Genomic DNA, 16981 nt, shown 5'->3' on the forward strand with positions numbered 1-16981 from the left:
CCTGAGGAGCTGGTTATTAGCAAATGAATCAGTAGAGACCGGCAGGAGCAGGTGGACCTGCAGTGAGTCCGGCTGGTAGGCACGAACAAGAAGCTTCCATTTCTCTGTGTACTTTCCTACGTGCTGCCTCCAGAAGGTGCCCTCCACATTTAAATTGATCTTCTCACTTTAAATAAGCTGATCAAACAACCCCTCCCTGGAGTGGCATCACGGGCCTCCGTCTGGTCTACTCCCCCACCCCGCCCCCACCCCCACCTCCGCCCCCACCCCCGGAGGTGGGGAGGCTGGTCAGGGCTGAGCTCTTGCAGTGGAACAGCAGCTCCTTTTATGGTCAAGAAGGGATGTGTTTTGTTACTTTCGTGTGCTTCTCAACACTCTTGACCGTGTGCTGCTGTAATGGCTCTGTTTGTTACTGCCTTGCTGTTTCCCAGTTCGAGCAACTTGTCTGCAGGGTGCGTTTTATGAGAAACTTTATGTTTAACAGAATGCTCTGATGTGCCTGTGAGTGCCAAGCTTAGTCCTACCTGCTTTTCTGTCTCTCCATGGCTAAGCTTCAATAAGTTGCAAATGACAGGAAGAAAAAATATAAAAAAACAAACAACAACCAAACCCCAACCTAATAATCAAAGAGTAAGTTCAAGTTTGAAGACCCTGTGGTTAGAGCAAGGCCAGGTCTGGAAGTTACCAATAAAGTTAGTCAGTTCTGGAAGTAACCAATCAACTTGGTGGCACCCTGGACCGAAGGCGGGAGGTATGAAGAAAGCCCCAAAGCCCCCCCCCCTCCCCCGCACCATGTGTGAAGTGGGAGAGGGAGAGATTTCCCTAAGGAAAGCAAGAGGCCATTCAGTTTCACTAAAACAAACAAACAAAAACAAAAACATTTTAGTATTAGTGAATACTAAAATGTATATGAAAGTTTAAAGACCCATAACAGTGAAAACATTTTGAACTAGTGTAGAATGGGAGAAAACAGTATGCCTGATTTCAAGACTTGTTTTCCAGGCACATGAATCAAGACTGTGATGTTAGTGGAGATGGTAAAGTTTAATGCTATGTTCAACGTTCAATATAGTATCCTATTTGTGTGCACTGTATGGATGTGGGTGAACGCGTGTGTGTGCGAGTGCACTTATGTGTATGTGCATGTGTGTGCTTGTATGTGTGTGTGCTTGTATGTGTGAGTGTGTGCATGTGTGTGCACATGTGTATGTGTGCTTGTGTGTGTGCGTGCTTACATGTGCATATGTGCGTGTGTGCGCGCACATGTGTGAGTGTGTGTGCATGCTTGTATGTGTACACAAGTGTGTGTGTGTGTGTGTACCTGTGTTTGTGTACGGGTGTGCCTGTAGAGGACAGAGATAGAATTTGAGTGTTTTTCTCTGTTGCTCTCCACTTTAGTTTTTTCTAAGATTTATTTATTTATTGTTTTTGTATGCATCTCTGTTGCCTGTTGCATCTCTGTTGTCTGTCTGTATGTGTGTGACTGGTGCCTGCAGAGACCAGAAGAGGGTATTGGATCCCCTGGAACTGGAGTTATAGACCACTGAGAGTTGTCATATGGGTGCTGGCAACCAAACCTGGGTCTCTGGCAAGAACAGTAAATTCTCTTAACTGCTGGGCCATTTCCCCAACCCCTCCCCTTTTGACTTTTCGAGATAAGGTCTCTCACTGAATTTGGAGCTCACCAGTGAGTTCCCCACATGCCTGCCCTGATCTGGCTGTCCCAGGCCCCCTCTCCTCTATACCTTCCACTTCTGTCCATCCTCCTTATTTCCCCCTCCTTACCAGGCTCCAGCCGAGGCTCCAGCCATTCACAGCCCAGCCAGGCTTTAACTTGGGTTCTGGGCGTCCAGATTCTGGCCCCACCTTGTGCAGTGAGCTCTTTACTCACCGAGTCATCTCTCTAGCTCTCTCTGTCCTGTTTTCCACAGATCCATCTGTCTTAGTGTTTCATTGCTGTGAAGAGACACCCTGACCGTGGCAACTCTTATAAAGGAAAGCATTTAACTGGGACTGGCTTGCAGTTTAGAAGTTGAGTCCATTATCAGCTTGCTGGGATACATGGCTATGTCCAGGCAGACTATAATGGTTACTCATGTGAAAACCAGTCAAGGGCTTGTCTCAAAAGTATGTAATGGATGGACATGGTACACCTTTGTTTCTCATTTCAAAAATTTGCACATATTTATTGAGTGCTTACTATGAGCCAAACATTGTATATATGCTCTCATAGTAAAATCACACAGTAAGATCTCATCACACAGATCTCATACAAAAATACAGCAGAACTTGACCATGGGATGGAGAAAACAATGAGCCGTAGGTGGAGATAAAATCGATTACAAATTTAGCTTTAAAGTTAAGAAATGAGGACAAGCTCTTATTTCTGACTTTATATCACTGAATTTGAGCTTTAAAATACGTATATTTTTTTTTCAGTGGGAAGTTTTAGGCACAGAAGGGCTGGATAGATGGCTCGGTTGTTAAGAGTACACCCTACTCTTGCAAACCTGGCTTTGGTTCCCAGAACCTACACCGAGAGTCTTATGGTCCCATATGACCCAAGCTCCCAGGCATCTGATGCTCCCCACCTCACATACAAACCTGCATGTGTGCCTACACCCACACAGAGGCACATGGGCATAATTAAAAATAATAATCAGCTTTTAAAAGTTTAAAGAAATGATGGGTAAGATCAGTACTGTGATTTAAGCTGGAGACTCCAGCATCCTAGACAGCAAACCATTCACTGACAGCAAGCCCTGGTTTCCTCAATGTAAAATATGTGTGCTCTCTTGGAATTTGTTTTGGAACAATGGAACCACCCACTCCAGGGAGATTTCACACATTGTCCAAGCCCGACAGCTCACCGATGAAGCATACAGGAGTATATCAGACAAGGGTACACCTTTTTAAAAACTTTCTTAACTGGTTTCCAGACAGGGTATAGAACCCCAGATTTTGATCATCTCTAGTGTCCATTCCTTCTCTGATTCTCGAAACCAGAAAGTTAAATACTTTCTGGTTTTAGTGTCTAGGTGAATGGGGACCTAGAGTGGGACTGATGGTTACACACGACAGAAATATATTAATATCTCATAGTCCAACCCATGGGAAGAAACTCCTTTAAGAACGAAACTGGGTGTTTTGAATCCCAGATAAGCACAAGAAGGAGATGTACAAAGGACATCCAAGTGTGTGGACACAGACAGCGCCTACATGATATTTTTACTAACATTGTGTAACTCCGGGCTTCATGAAGGGCTGTAATCACATATTTCTGCCAGTAGGTGGGGCTATGGCTTTGACGCAGCACAATTTTGTGCCCTATAAGAGCATGTTTTATACATAATGAACTTTAAAGCAAAACAGGAAAGAATTGCTATAAAATGCATGTCATTAATTGTTTTTAGACTATCATGTTATTTCAAACATTTAAAATATCTTGAGTCATTGATCTGGTTGGCTTAGCTGCAGATACTTAAAAAATACTTAAAAAAGGGCTCCAGCCGCTCCAGGAAGAGTGGTCGTAATAGCATTTCAAGCCAGGTGTGGTGGCACACGCCTTTAATCCCAGCACTCAGGAGAAAGAGGCAGGCGCATCTCTGTGAGTTCGAGGCCACCCCGGTCTACAGAGCAAGTTCCAGGAAAGCCAAGGTTGTTACACAGAGAAATGCTGTCACTAAAACCAATGCAAACAGTATTCCAATTAAGACACTTCTAGATACACTTTAATAACCCCTTATGTACAACTAAAAAATCCAACAAGTCATATTTGGAAAGCAGAAAAAGTTACATTCAAGTTACACTTGAATTCAGATATAAATTCAGTGTGTGTTGTGGTTAATACTTGGGATGTATGTTAACGATTACTTGTCTCCCAACCCTCTTACCACACAAGACACAAAAGCATCAAACAAAACCAAATTTATTTATTGTTTATATGAAATTCAAATGTCACTAGGTATTTCCTGATGATTTTTGAATCTAAAAACTGAAAGTTTTTTATAACTTTCATTTGATTTTTTTTATAAAAGTTATTTTTATAACTTTATTTGATTATAAAGTATGACTTAAATTGATGTGATGGTCTTCATAGTCTTAAATCAGATTGTATTAATGCACACATCATGGTAAAGATGCTGTTTTTGGTTAATAAAGGTATTGTCCCAGGTTATACGAAGAGTACTATATAATTTCTTATGTTTGAGACATATACATGCATGTTTCAGTGGTTATATATGAATATACATACATTCCTTTTTTAAAAAGAAAGAGCTTCTTTTTAAAAAAATCTTTTAAACTTAAAATATTCTTTCAGAATTTCTTTCCCATGCATGCCACTCTTCGATTAAAGTGTCCCAAAGCCCTCCTCCCCACCCACCTCCCACTTCCCCAAGCCCCTCCTACTTTCACGCAGTATTTGTTTGTTTTGTGACCATGCAATTAGCATTCAATTCGGATTGTTTGAAGGGTGGGAAGTTATTTACTTGAGTGAGGCACTGTGACAATAACTACACCATGGAGGCAAATTGTTCTCTCTCCCCAGAGAGCACCAGCGAACACTGACTGCCTATAGCTCCCGGGGAAGCGTGCATCCTTATGAACTCTCTCTTCTCCCCGCACTCATGATGGGATGTTGACGGTTCAGTGTTGGCAGGCGCCTGTTGCCTTCAGACTAGCTCCAGCTGGTCTCACACTCGTGATCTGAGTGCTACATTAGAGTTAGCAGGCATGTGTCACCATGTCCAGCTCCATACTATCTTCTATTAAATGTTTAAAGTACTGGATTCCAAAACATTTTTGTCTCCAGGATGTTTGGATGCAGGGGTTTGTCTTTATTGTTAATTGAGGTGGAAAAACTTACCCCGAATATGGGGAGACCATTTCGCAGGCTGAGCCTGAATCATTTAAGAGTAAGGCAAGCCAGCAAGCAGGGAGCGTGGCTGCTATCATTGTCCCCTCCTTTTGACTGTGAGAGTGGAGAGAGTATCTCAAGTTCCCACCACTGGTTTTCCTGCAATTATAAACGAGAACCTGGAACATAAGCCAATTAAATATGTTGTTTTCTGTTTGGATATTTCATCAGAGTCACAGAAAGGAAACTAGGATATATGCTAACCTTAAACAATTCAATTGATTCAAACACATTGTTGACGGGACATTGGGAAACCAACTCGATACTGACCAGAGACCTTTTTTTCCTGCCGGCTTGCATGTGTCAGGTCCAAAGGGAATCCCCAACCCCCACTGAGCACCATTGAAAGAGTCAGGGCCTCTCGCTTGGTACAAGATGTCAGTAAGAGCTCAGCTCAAACTGGGCCTGGGTGGGTGGGGAGCGGGGGATGAGTGTCTGCAGTCGGCATTCCTCAGGAGCCTGGGAAGCGGGTTCTGCTGGCAGAAAGAGCCACCTCCCTTGGCGCATACCGGTGGTTACAGGTATCAAAGCCCACGCTCTAGAACCCTCAGTCTTTACAGTGTTGCCAACAGGTCTTTTTATATCAAACTGATTCTTTCTAATGAATTTTTTAAAATAGGGTTGAAGATCTAGCTCAGTGTTTAAGAGCATGCTACTCTTGCAGAGCGTCTGGGTGTGGTTCCCAAAATCCATATGGCTGTTTACGACTGTTTGTAACTCTACTTCCAGGGGATCTGATGTTCTTTCTGTGTCTGAAGGCAACAGGCACACATGCTACACACACATATACAAGCAAACACTCATGCACATAAAATTTAAAAATTAAGAGTTTTATAAACTATATTACCTAATGTCCTGATTTTCTTTTCTATATAAGCACCCATGTACATTTTTTCTATTTTCCAACTTTGTAAAATAAACTCAAAATCTTAATAAATGCATTTATGTCATATATTTATATTAGACGTCATTGCTATGACAAAGTATCTGTATTGAACTTGAAACAGGGAGGGGTTATCTTAGTCATCTTGACAGGGAAAACCATGGCACGACACAGCAGTTTACAGATGGTAGCCAAGAGGCAGAGAGAGGGCAATGCCTGTACTGGGGTTTTCTCCTTCTTCCTCATTAGTTCCACACGGCCAGCCTATGAAACAGTGTCATGCACATTCAGCACAGGTCTTGCCCTTTGGTTAATCTTCTCTGGATGAGCCTTCATAGATGCCCTCAGGAACATGCTTTATTAATACCCTAGGTATACTCAACCCAATCAATAGACACAGCTACAGCTAACAACTTGAAGTACACCACCTGACAGCTTGTTACCCAAACACATTTTCTTTCTTTGTTTTTTTTTTTTTGTTTCTTTGTTTCTTTCTTTTTTTTTTTTTTTTTTAAAGATTGGTTTATTGGCTGGGTGGTGATGGTGCAGGCCTTTAAGCCCAGCACTCGGGAGGCAGAGGCAGGTAGATCTCTGAGTTTGAATACAGCCTGGTCTATAGAATGAGTTCAAGGACAGCTAAGGCTACATGGAGAAATCCTGTTTCTACAAACCAAATAAATAAATAAGTAACTTACAAACCAAATGGATAAATAAATAGCTTATTTATTTATAGGAATGTTTTGTCTGCATGTACATCTGTACATCAGAAGAGGGCATCAGATCTCACGAGACCACAGTTGTAGATAGTTGTGAGCTGCCATATGAGTGCTGGGAATTGAAATCAGGACCTCCTGGAAACCAGCTAGTACTCTTAACCACTGAGTCATCTTGCCAGCCTCCAAATACATTGTCCTTAAAACATAACTTTCTACCTCTGGCTCACGAAAGGATCATATCCAGCATTCCATAACCAAGAACTGCCATAACCTCAGCAGTTCAAACCTTGTTCAAAAACCCATGCCCCAGATCTCTTCTGAGACTCAAGGGAACTTAATTGTGAGCCTCTAAAAACTTAAGCAAGCCACAAGCTTCTAAAAAACAAGGCGAAGTAGGAGAATCGGAACCAAAGCAGGATCCAAACTCAGCAGGCCATGTAAGCAGGGCCCATGGATATTAACTCCAAGAGATCTGGCATTTTTGCCCCATGGCCCCGCCGTTCTAGGTCTACCTGCTCTCTCCCCTGAGCTGGCTTTCCTAAGCGGCCACTATATGCATCTGGCACTGCTGGCTTCTGGGATCTTTGTTTCCTTCTCAGCTTTGCTCTCACTGCCCCAAGCACCCCACTCTCAGGGGCTGCCTGCAGGAGCTCTGGCCCTGCTTGACTCCAAGGACTTCCCTTGAAACCTCAGCTGAGACCTTCATCAACCTTGTGACTTTTGTATTTTGTAAAATGGACACTGCCAAGGTTTGCTGACATCTCGAGGTGTATCAGGGATTCCTCCAACCACAATTATAGCAACTTCTGGGTTCCTGGGTGTCTGTGCGGAGGGGAACAACTTCCTAATTGTTCTATGCAATCAGGATGCCCTGGAGCTGCCCTCTTCTCAGTGGGAAATCTTGATGTAGGATTCCCCTCTGTGTCCTGTGCAGTGAAGATGTTCTATTACCATTGGTTAATAAAGAAGCTGCTTTGGCCTATGGCAGGGCAGAATATAGATAGGCAGGAAAACTAAACTGAATGCAGGGAGAAAGAAGGCAGAGTCAGGGAGACACTATGTAGCTGCCCAAGGAGAAAGACACCAGAACCTTCCAGTAAGCCACAGCCTCGTGGTGATACACAGATTAATAGAAATGGGTTGATTAAGATATAAGAGCCAAACAGTGTTGCGATTAAATATAGTTTCTGTATGATTATTCTGGTCTGGGCAGCTGGAGAACTAGAGTGCAGTCTCCGTTCACAAAATCTTTCAACTGTGTTTACTTTCTTTCCATACCCTTGAGCTTGCAGTGGGTAGTTTCCTCAGTTCTTGAGACGTGCCATGGTTCTGATGTAAAATTCTTGGCTGCATTTTTAATGGTCTTAAACAGCTTAGAAACTGGTTTGGGGGCTGGAAAGATAACTCAGTGGTTAAGAGCACATACTGTTCTTGGAAAGGACCCAAGTTTGGTTTCCAGAGACAAAGGCTTTTAATGTACTTTCCAATGAAGTCCCTCAGTCTCATTAGATTCAGAATGTAATCTGTTTATCACACAACAGTTCGGCTCTCCTGCGCCGCCCCCCCCCCCCTTTTCCCTTTTCTCTTTTCTCATAGCGCTCTTGGCTTTTTCTCACACATTTCCCTCAACTTCTCTAGTTCCTCCTGCAAATCAGTTCCAAAGCCCCGAGAACCAACCATGCGGGCCGATGTCTTAATCACAGCCACAGCGCCCTTCCTCTGCCACCAGTTTCCTAGGGTGGGCAGACTTCTTGTCACAGGGACCCTCTCCTTTCAAAAACCTTGATGGGGAGATGGTTCATTTCGGCTCCCATCTGCAGCAGTTTCAGTGCATCGTGGCAAAGTGTAGAACACAACAGTTCTTAGTTTCTGTCTCTCTTTTTCCCCCCTTTCTCCCCATGCAGGCCCACAGACCGTAAAACATTGCCTATCTAAGCTCCTCACCCTCAGTTAGTCCTCTCAGGAGACACCTTCACAGAAACACTCAGAGGTCTAATTTCCTAGTAGTCCAAGTGCTTCTTAATCTAGTCAGGTTGATTAAGATTAACCATCACTGCATACTTCAGTGGTCTGTCTTGGTAATCAGGAAAATAGTCTATTGCTTGTGTCAGCATGAGGTTTATCATATCAAAGGGAAACAAGACTTGTTTAGCACCACTGTGTGAAGTATCTTGTTCACATAATACACACACACACACACCTGGATTTTTATCATACTATATAAATTTAATGACTTTTAAAAGTTAATAGTTTTGGGAGGTATCTCATATAAATTTACCAAAGTTTGCCAAAACAATTTCTCTGTTCTTGAACATTTCGTCTGTCTAAAATAACTTTACCACCATATACAGTTTGAAAATGAACATGATACTTCATTTAAAAAATATTTGGGATTCTTTAGGCTAGTGAATTAAATAATATTTAAATGAAAGGATAATTTTAAATCTCTTGATTCTTCCAAAAGAATTGTGTGAAATTATATTTTCATAAGAACATATGAAAGTGAGTCTTGTTGGAGTTGTCTATTACTTAAATAGGGAGATCTTTTTCTTTTCTTTATTAAATGTTTTCTTTTTTTCTTTTTTTTTTCTTTTGATTTTCCGAGACAGGGTTTCTAAATGTTTTCTTTTTTTAAAAAAAATTGATTGATTGATTGATTGATTGATTGATTGATTGATTATGCATGCAATGTTCTGTCTGCATGTATGCCTGCAGGCCAGAAGAGGGCACCAGATCTCATCACAGATGGTTGAGTCACCATGTGGTTGCTGGGAGTTGAATGCAGGACCTCTGGAAGAGCAGCCAGTGCTCTTAACCTCTGAGCCATCTCTCAAGCCCTGAGAGATATTTTTCTTAACAGTTTTTGACAGATTTTTAGACTACTCAAGACTCCAGCCTAAGACCTGGTTGTGTGTTCAAGTTTCTTCCCCACATCCAAAGAAAAGAACATAAACTATAAAATGGGAACACTGACTTGTTCATAGTCTTGACTATATCTGGGAATAGAGCCATTCTTTGCCACCTTTCCCCATAGCAGTATTAACATAATAGGAGGGGTAAAAAGGGGCCAGGGCTATGCATAGATGAAAACAGCTGTGAACCCACTTAGTGGGCTGGGGATAGCTAGACCCTCCTCCTGGTCCCAGGGGCCAGTGAGTGGGGCTGGGGATAGATAGGCCCTCCTCCTGGTCCCAGGGGCCAGTGAGTGGGGCTGGGGATAGATAGGCCCTCCTCCTGGTCCCAGGGGCCAGTGAGTGGGGCTGGGGATAGCTAGACCCTCCTCCTGGTCCCAGGGGCCAGTGAGTGGGGCTGAGGATAGATAGGCCCTCCTCCTGGTCCCAGGGGCCAGTGAGTGGGGCTGGGGATAGATAGGTTCTCCTTCTGGGCCCAGGAGCCAGAGACTCTAGAGATGTTCACTTTACTTTCAATATATTTCCTAGAGTGAACGGTAACTAAAAATAACAATTTCTTTAAAAATCCTAATTTCAAGGTAGATTTTTACTTCCAGGTGACTAAGGACATTTAAAATAACTAAATCTGTTTTGCAATGAGTTATATGCAGGTAAACTCTTTTCCTCCCTTTTACTGAAAATAGAATTTTTTCATATAATGAATCCTGAATATAGTTTCCCCTCTCCCTACTCTGTCTAGGTCCTCCCACCACCCCTCCCATCCAGATCCACCACTTTATGTCTCATTAGAGAAGGGTGCATGAATAAAAATAATAAAATAAAAATGAACACATTAGAATTGGACAAAGCAAAGTGAAGGAAAAAGAGTCCAAGAGAAGGCACAAGAAACAGAGACCCACCAGCCATGGTGGCGCACACCTTTAATCCCAGCACTAAGAAGGCAGAGGCAGGTTGATCTCTGTAAGTTCGAGGCCAGAGCGCGTTCCAGGACAGCTAGGGCTACACAGAGAAACCCTGTCTCAAAAAACCAAAGAAGAAAAAGAAAAGCAAGAGACCCAATCATTCACACATTCAGGAATCCCATAAAAACACCAAACTCGAAGCGGTAATGCATATGCAGAGGACCTGGTGCAGACCTGTGCAGGCCCTGTGCTTGCTGCTTCAGTCTCTGTGAGCTCATGTGAGCTTTGGTCGTGCTGATTTAGAGAGCCTTGTGCTGGTGTCCACCATCCCCTCTAGACCTTCCACTCTTCCTGCCTCCTCTTCTGCAGGGGTTCTGAGACCTGAGGGGAAGGATTCGACGGAGACATCCCATCTGGAGCTGAGTGTTTCAAGGTCTTTCATTCTCTGCATAGTGTCTGGCTCTGAGTCTCAGTATTTGTTCCCATCTGCTGTATGAGGAAGTGTCTCTGATGATGGCTAAGGCACTGGCCTATGAGTATAACAGAATGTAATTAGGTGTTATTTTATTGCTACATTTATTGTTGTTGGGTTTTTTCTCCTTCCTTCCTTCTTTCCTTCCTTCTTTCCTGCTTGCTTGCTTGCTTGCTTGCTTGCTTCCTTCCTTCCTTCCTTCCTTCCTTTCTTTTTATAGAACAGTAGTATTTGTTTTACCCTAGGTACTGGGCTACCTAGTTTCAGGTTCTTGGTCACCGAAGCAGTGTTGGGTATGAATTCCATTTCCTGGAGTGGGTCTTAAGTCAAGTCAGTTATTGGTTGGTTACCCCACAAGCTTTGTGCCACCATTGCCATAGCATATCCTGCAGGCAGGACACCATTGTAGATCCAAGGGTGTTGTGGCTGGCTTGATGTTTACATTTCTCCTTTGACAGTGTCCAGAATTCCTACCTGGACCGAAGGTGCTAACTTGTAGGGATGAAGGCTCGATGTAGGCACCAGTCAAACTTCCCCGTGTTCAGTGAGTTGTGTATCTGTTGTCTCCAGCAATGAGGCCTTGCTGTCAGTTTGTGGAGAGCAACCCTTGGTAATCTTGGCAACAGTCTGGGTTGTTTGGAGAATCCCATGGGATGCCTTTGGTTTAACAGTTAGTTAAACCATTGATGTTGATCCCATGATTTATTCAGGTAGAGTCAGAAGTGGAGAGTTTCTGATATTTGTAAATCGGAGCGGCTGATGCAGTGCATCCAGGCACATAGAGAGCCTTGATAACTTTTGAAAGCACAGAAATAAAGGGAGGCCCATGTGCACGCCCCCATACTAAGTTAGCGCTGCAATTCCTGTGGTGACCTTTCAGCTTGTTCCTTGATATTCTGTTTCTCTTTCTGAACATATAATGAAATTACTTGTTCTTCTTACTCGCCTTTGAGGTCAGCAGTGCCCTAGTGATTTGCTCTGATTGATGAAAGGAAAGAGCAGAATGATGCTGTCCGGGTGGGAATTCTGAAAGCTGCTGTGTATGTTGTTACTTCCGGTTTCATATGCCTGTGGGATTGCGGAAGCCTGTGCTGACGTCACTTCCGTTTTCATATGCCTGTGAGATTGTGGAAGCCTGTGCTGAAGTAAAGACTCTGCTAGCTATGGCCCTGATTGACTGTAGGAAACAGAAAATGTTTCTCAAACTCTGATAGATGTATAAACGCTGGCGGAAAACATTTGTTATCCTAACCCCCTAAGACTTTGAAACATTCTTCGTCTCTGCAGCAAGTTCTCATGCTAATGGACGGACTCCGCAGTCCTGCCGCTCCCAGGGAAATGGGCACTCTTCATGTAACGTGTGCGCGTGAGTGGTCTCCCTCCTGTGGGCAGTTTTCCCGAGTTTCCACTTTGTCCTTCATAGGAGCCTTGTCCTTCTGCAAAGAGCAGAGGGTGTCTTTTCTTGTGGTTACACTGAACCTAGATTTCCTCTGTCAGCTGTGTTTCCTCTGTTTAAATGCAAGAGTAGGAAGTGGTTACCTGTGTCTGAGATAAAAACTGGGGTGTGGCAAAGGGCACACAATGGCGGTGTCCGTTGGGGCTAATTTTTCTCTAGTAGCCCGTCACTGGCCTCTGTCCTCATTTTCCCGTCACTCGGTGCCATTCATTACACCTTTAAAGCTGTGCTTTATAGCTGTGTGTAACTCAGGGAAGGGAAAGAAGAACTAATGAGAATTCAGGTGTTTCTGTCTCTCAGGCGCACACTTTGAAGCATGCTTTCGTTGCCGTTGCTGTGATAAAGCATCTGGACAAGAAGCAGCTTTGGGAGAAGGGCTTTGTTTCAGCTCAACAGTTCCTGGATAGAATCCATCATGGCGAGGAAGTCAAGGCAAGAACCTGGAGCGGCTAACCCGGTAAAACTCACAGTAAAAAGAGCTTCTAAAGTTGAATTTGACCTTAAGATGTTCTCCTTCATTATCAAAAACAAACAAAAGCACAATACTGGGCTTATTTTCTGCCTTGCATTAAAAAAAAATCCAACCCTGAAGAGCTGGCTTATAAGCTAAGAACGCTGGCTGCTCTTTCAGAGAACCCATGTTTGAGCTCCACTGCCCACATGGTGGCTCTGCAATTCCAGTTCTAGAAGATCTGGTGCCCCTCTTTGGCCTCAATGAATACCAGGCACACACATGGTGTGCACACATACATGCAGGCAAAACACTCATATACATAAATATTTTTTTTTAAAAAAAAAAACAAATCTTGTATATAAAGCTATCCAAATTTCGATTCTTGGGCATTTTACACTCATTTGTGGTGAGGTTTATTTAGATATCTCTTGATTGCCAAGAAAACAGATATTGTCTGGTGTTGAAACTCTGGACAGAGCCTAGGTGCACGTGTGGCCTTTCTCAATGTAAATTGAGAATGGTGAAACCTATCTAAAATTTTGCTATGTGCAGCAGTATAAATGGGGCCAGAGAAAATGAGTAAGTTAATACGCTTTCTTCTCTTTTTAAATAGGGCTTTTAAATTGCTGGTAACTGGGCCAAAATCATATACGTGGCTATTATAAAAAAAGATAGTGTTGTAGAATAATCTTTTTGTACACTGTGAAGATGTGTCACTCTGATTGTCTTAGTAAACAGCTGAATGGCCAATAGCTTGGCATGATTTCCAGGCACAGAGGGTACAAGAAAGATGAAAGCAGAGTCACCAAGACATGTAGAGCAAGCAGCATGGACATTACAAAGTAAAGGTAACTGAGTCACGTAAAAGAACATGAATTAAAAAATATGGGCTAATTTAAATTATAAGACCTAATTAGAAGCAAACCTAAGATATCAGCTGAGTTTTTGTAATTGTTAATAAGTTATTTATTGGGGCACCGACAGTTCTGCTAAAAAAGACTGTCTACAAATGGTGTCCAACATGGAGACACATATTTCTACATAAGATCTGAAAAAGCTTTTTAAAAAGGCTCTAAACACAGAAAAACAGAGCCAAACATGGCTTCCTAGTCCCGCAGTCTCTATACAGGCTGCCTTAGGCTGGAGCTGCCAGTGTCCCAGGAGTTAAGCTGCCAGGCTGCTTCAGGTTTTGCTCGTGTAGTCAGAAAGGGTTACACATATGCAATAAAGCAGGTTCAGATAGAAAAAAAAAACTCTAAACAGGTTATAGTGTGTTTAACAATATGCTCCAGCTTTAGTAAAAAGAAAAAAGGGTATAGAAAGTCACAAAAAAATAAATAGATTAAAAATAATAAGGCGAAATCTTTAGAAAGAGAAGTAAAGTAATGAATAAAGTAATAAAAAGAGAGAATAAGCCGTGTAAGGGTGGGAAATCTTATAACACACGAGTTTGGACCTTAGATGGCGCTTTGTTAATTCTGAACACTAATGAACAGACAACAGCTGCGGAGAGACACTGGATTGTGGAAGGGGCTCCTGAATTAAACCTATATACTTTATGAATATTTTAACTTTAAAATCTTAAGTCAAAAAATGTATTATGCTGAGGAAGAGGTTATGTTTTTGTTTCCACAGGTAGTGAAAGGCTGTGGATTCCTTCCAAGTTAACAGAGATCAGATTTGAGCAGGGGAGACCTTCTGAGTATCTTGGCTACAAACAAGAGGGAAGAAGCCAGGAAAGATTACAGGACAGGCGACGTGTAAGCTGATCACTCATACGGCATGGACAGAGTTTATATTACCGTTCAGCTATGCAGTCCAAATGGGTTTATAAAGCTGGCAGATGTCTTTCACCTCCTCAAACACAGAATCTCGGGCTGACTTGTGCACATCACACGTCCCATACCTGTGTTAATACAGATATGCATATGACCTTTAAAAGTTTATGTGTTTTCAGAGCAAGGGGCCAGACACCGATGAAAATGGGTGGCCTAGGTGATCCAGTCTCTCAGAGTGCCTCTGCTACAATTTCCTCAAAGTTCCGCATCCAGAACAGCTTCAAGACTGCTTGTTGAGATGGTCCAGCCTCACAGACTTTAGCCAGGACTTTAGACAAGCCTTGCACTTTCCCTTTACAGAGACTGGACAGCTAGCTAGCTCTCCCAGGACTTGACCATATTCCAGTTTTCTCAGGGTCCCCTAAAAATGCCAGTGTCTCCAGACAACAGGAAGCAGTCTAGTGTAACATGAATTCTAATTGGTCTTAGTAAATAAAACTCGGAGTCAGATATATGGGTTAATCAGACACACAGAACAGCAAGCTACTAGCTCTTACCTCTACCCCAGACTGAAAGGGTGATCCTGTCTGCATGAATCCTCAGACTGCAAGCTCTCTCTAGGAAACCTCAGACTGCATCCTCAGACTGCATCCTCAGACTACATCCTCAGACTGAATCTTCAGACTATATCTGCTCTCCTGTCTCCTCCTGCCTTACTTACATTTCTCTCTCTGTGGAGCCAAATCACTCCTGGCTCCTCTTCCCAAATGCTAAGATTAAAGGCATGTGATCCCAAGTGCTGGGATCATCTTTGTGTGAGCTCTAATTTTCTTCTAGACAAATTCTGATGCAAGGAGAGCAGAAGAATTCTGGGGAGGAGGAAGTTGATTCTTCCCTCTCCTGCCCAGATCACCGAAGCAGCAGGATGTGAGCTGCCCTACTGAAAAAGGTACTGAGCCACATGGCTAACATAGATCAGAAAAATGGGTTAATCAAGATGTGAGAGTTAGCAAATAAGAAGCCTTATCTAATGGGCCAATCAGCATTATAACTTATAGAGATCTCTTGTGTGATTTTTCTCTGGGACTAAACAGCTGGTGGGCTGGGCAGGACAGAAAAACCCCCAACAAGCCAGCCCCCAAAAGAAAGAAAGAGAATAGTTGGGTGTGGTGGTACACACCTTTAATCCCAGCACTGGGGAGGCAGAGACAGACGGATCTCTGGGAGTTCAAGGATAGCCTGGTCTACAGAGGGAGTTCCAGGAAAAGATATGCAGAGAACCTGTCTCAAAAAGCCAAAAGTTAAAAGTAAAAATAAAAGAAATAGAGGTTAAAATAAAGCCACATAAAGATGAAAAATACACAGAGAATCTGGATACTGTATGCTATTATTCTCTCTTTAAATTGTTTAAATGCTGAGGAAGGAGCAACAGCTGCTAAAAGATATTTGCTTATAAATGCTGCAGAATTAATCCAAGATAGATATTTTGAAAATAACTTGGCTTCAAAATTGAAGTCAAAAGGTATGTTACTTTGGAGAAGAGATTTTGCTTTTGTTTCCACAGAAAATGAGAGGCTGTGGATTCATTCTGAGTTAAGAAAAATCATCTTTGACCAAGGGAGACCACCTGAGTAATCTCCGGAGGAACAGATGGCCCAGATGTCTGAGTTATTCATCCAGAACAGGTTCAAGACTGCTACCTGAGATGATCAAGACTCACAGGACTTGATCATAACTTTAAATTTTCTTTAGGTCCCCATAAGATTATCAGCACCCCAAACCAGCTGGAAGTAGCCTGGAATACTATGCCCACATTCCCAAAAAATGGACTATGGATATTTTCCTTTGTTTTTTTAAAAAAGAGGGAGAAGTGGTGCGGGAAAATTGTCTGTATTCTGTCAATCATGTTTTGAATAAATGCTGATTGGCCAGGCAGGAGGTGTAGGTGGGAAAACCAGACAGGAAGTGGAAATGATGCAAGGAGAACAGGAGAATTCTGGGGAGGAGGAAGTTGATTCTTCCCTCTCTTGCCCAGATCACCGAAGCAGCAGGATGTGAGCTGCCCTACTGAAAAAGGTATTGAGCTACATGGCTAACATAGATCAGAAAAATGGGTTAATCAAGATGTGAGAGTTAGCCAATAAGAAGCTTTACCTAATGGGCCAATCAGCATTATAACTTATAGAGATCTCTTGTGTGATTTTTCTCTGGGACTAAACAGCTGGTGGGCTGGGCAGGACAGAAAAACCCCCAACAAGCCAGCCCCCTTCATGTTACAAGATTCGATCTCGTGTAGCCCAGGGTGGCCTTGAGTTTACCGAGATCCGCCTGCGTCTGCCTCCGGAGTGCTGGGATTAAAGGTGTGCACCACCACCGCTCAGCTTTCTGTTGCTTTTTAAATCTGGAGCAATGTTTTATGGGGCAGTGTTTAGCCCCCTCTAGTGAAGAAGTCCAGGAAAATTCCCCAAATAGTTTGATTAGCCCATGAAA

The 16981-nt window shown here is 42.9% G+C and overlaps 1 long non-coding RNA gene across 1 annotated transcript; it reads left to right on the forward strand.

Annotated features, from left to right (window-relative positions):
* The first annotated feature begins 11936 nt into the window (after positions 1-11936).
* LOC125412140 (uncharacterized) lies at positions 11937-16647 on the forward strand. Its single transcript, XR_007235493.3, has 3 exons — positions 11937-12169; positions 12560-12716; positions 14349-16647. It is a non-coding gene; the product is annotated as an uncharacterized LOC125412140 (long non-coding RNA).
* The last annotated feature ends 334 nt before the right edge of the window (positions 16648-16981 follow it).

The sequence above is a fragment of the Myodes glareolus genome, chromosome 20 (genome assembly GCF_982192425.1).
Source record: "Myodes glareolus chromosome 20, mMyoGla1.1, whole genome shotgun sequence".
In the NCBI taxonomy this organism is placed as follows: Eukaryota; Metazoa; Chordata; class Mammalia; order Rodentia; family Cricetidae; genus Myodes; species Myodes glareolus.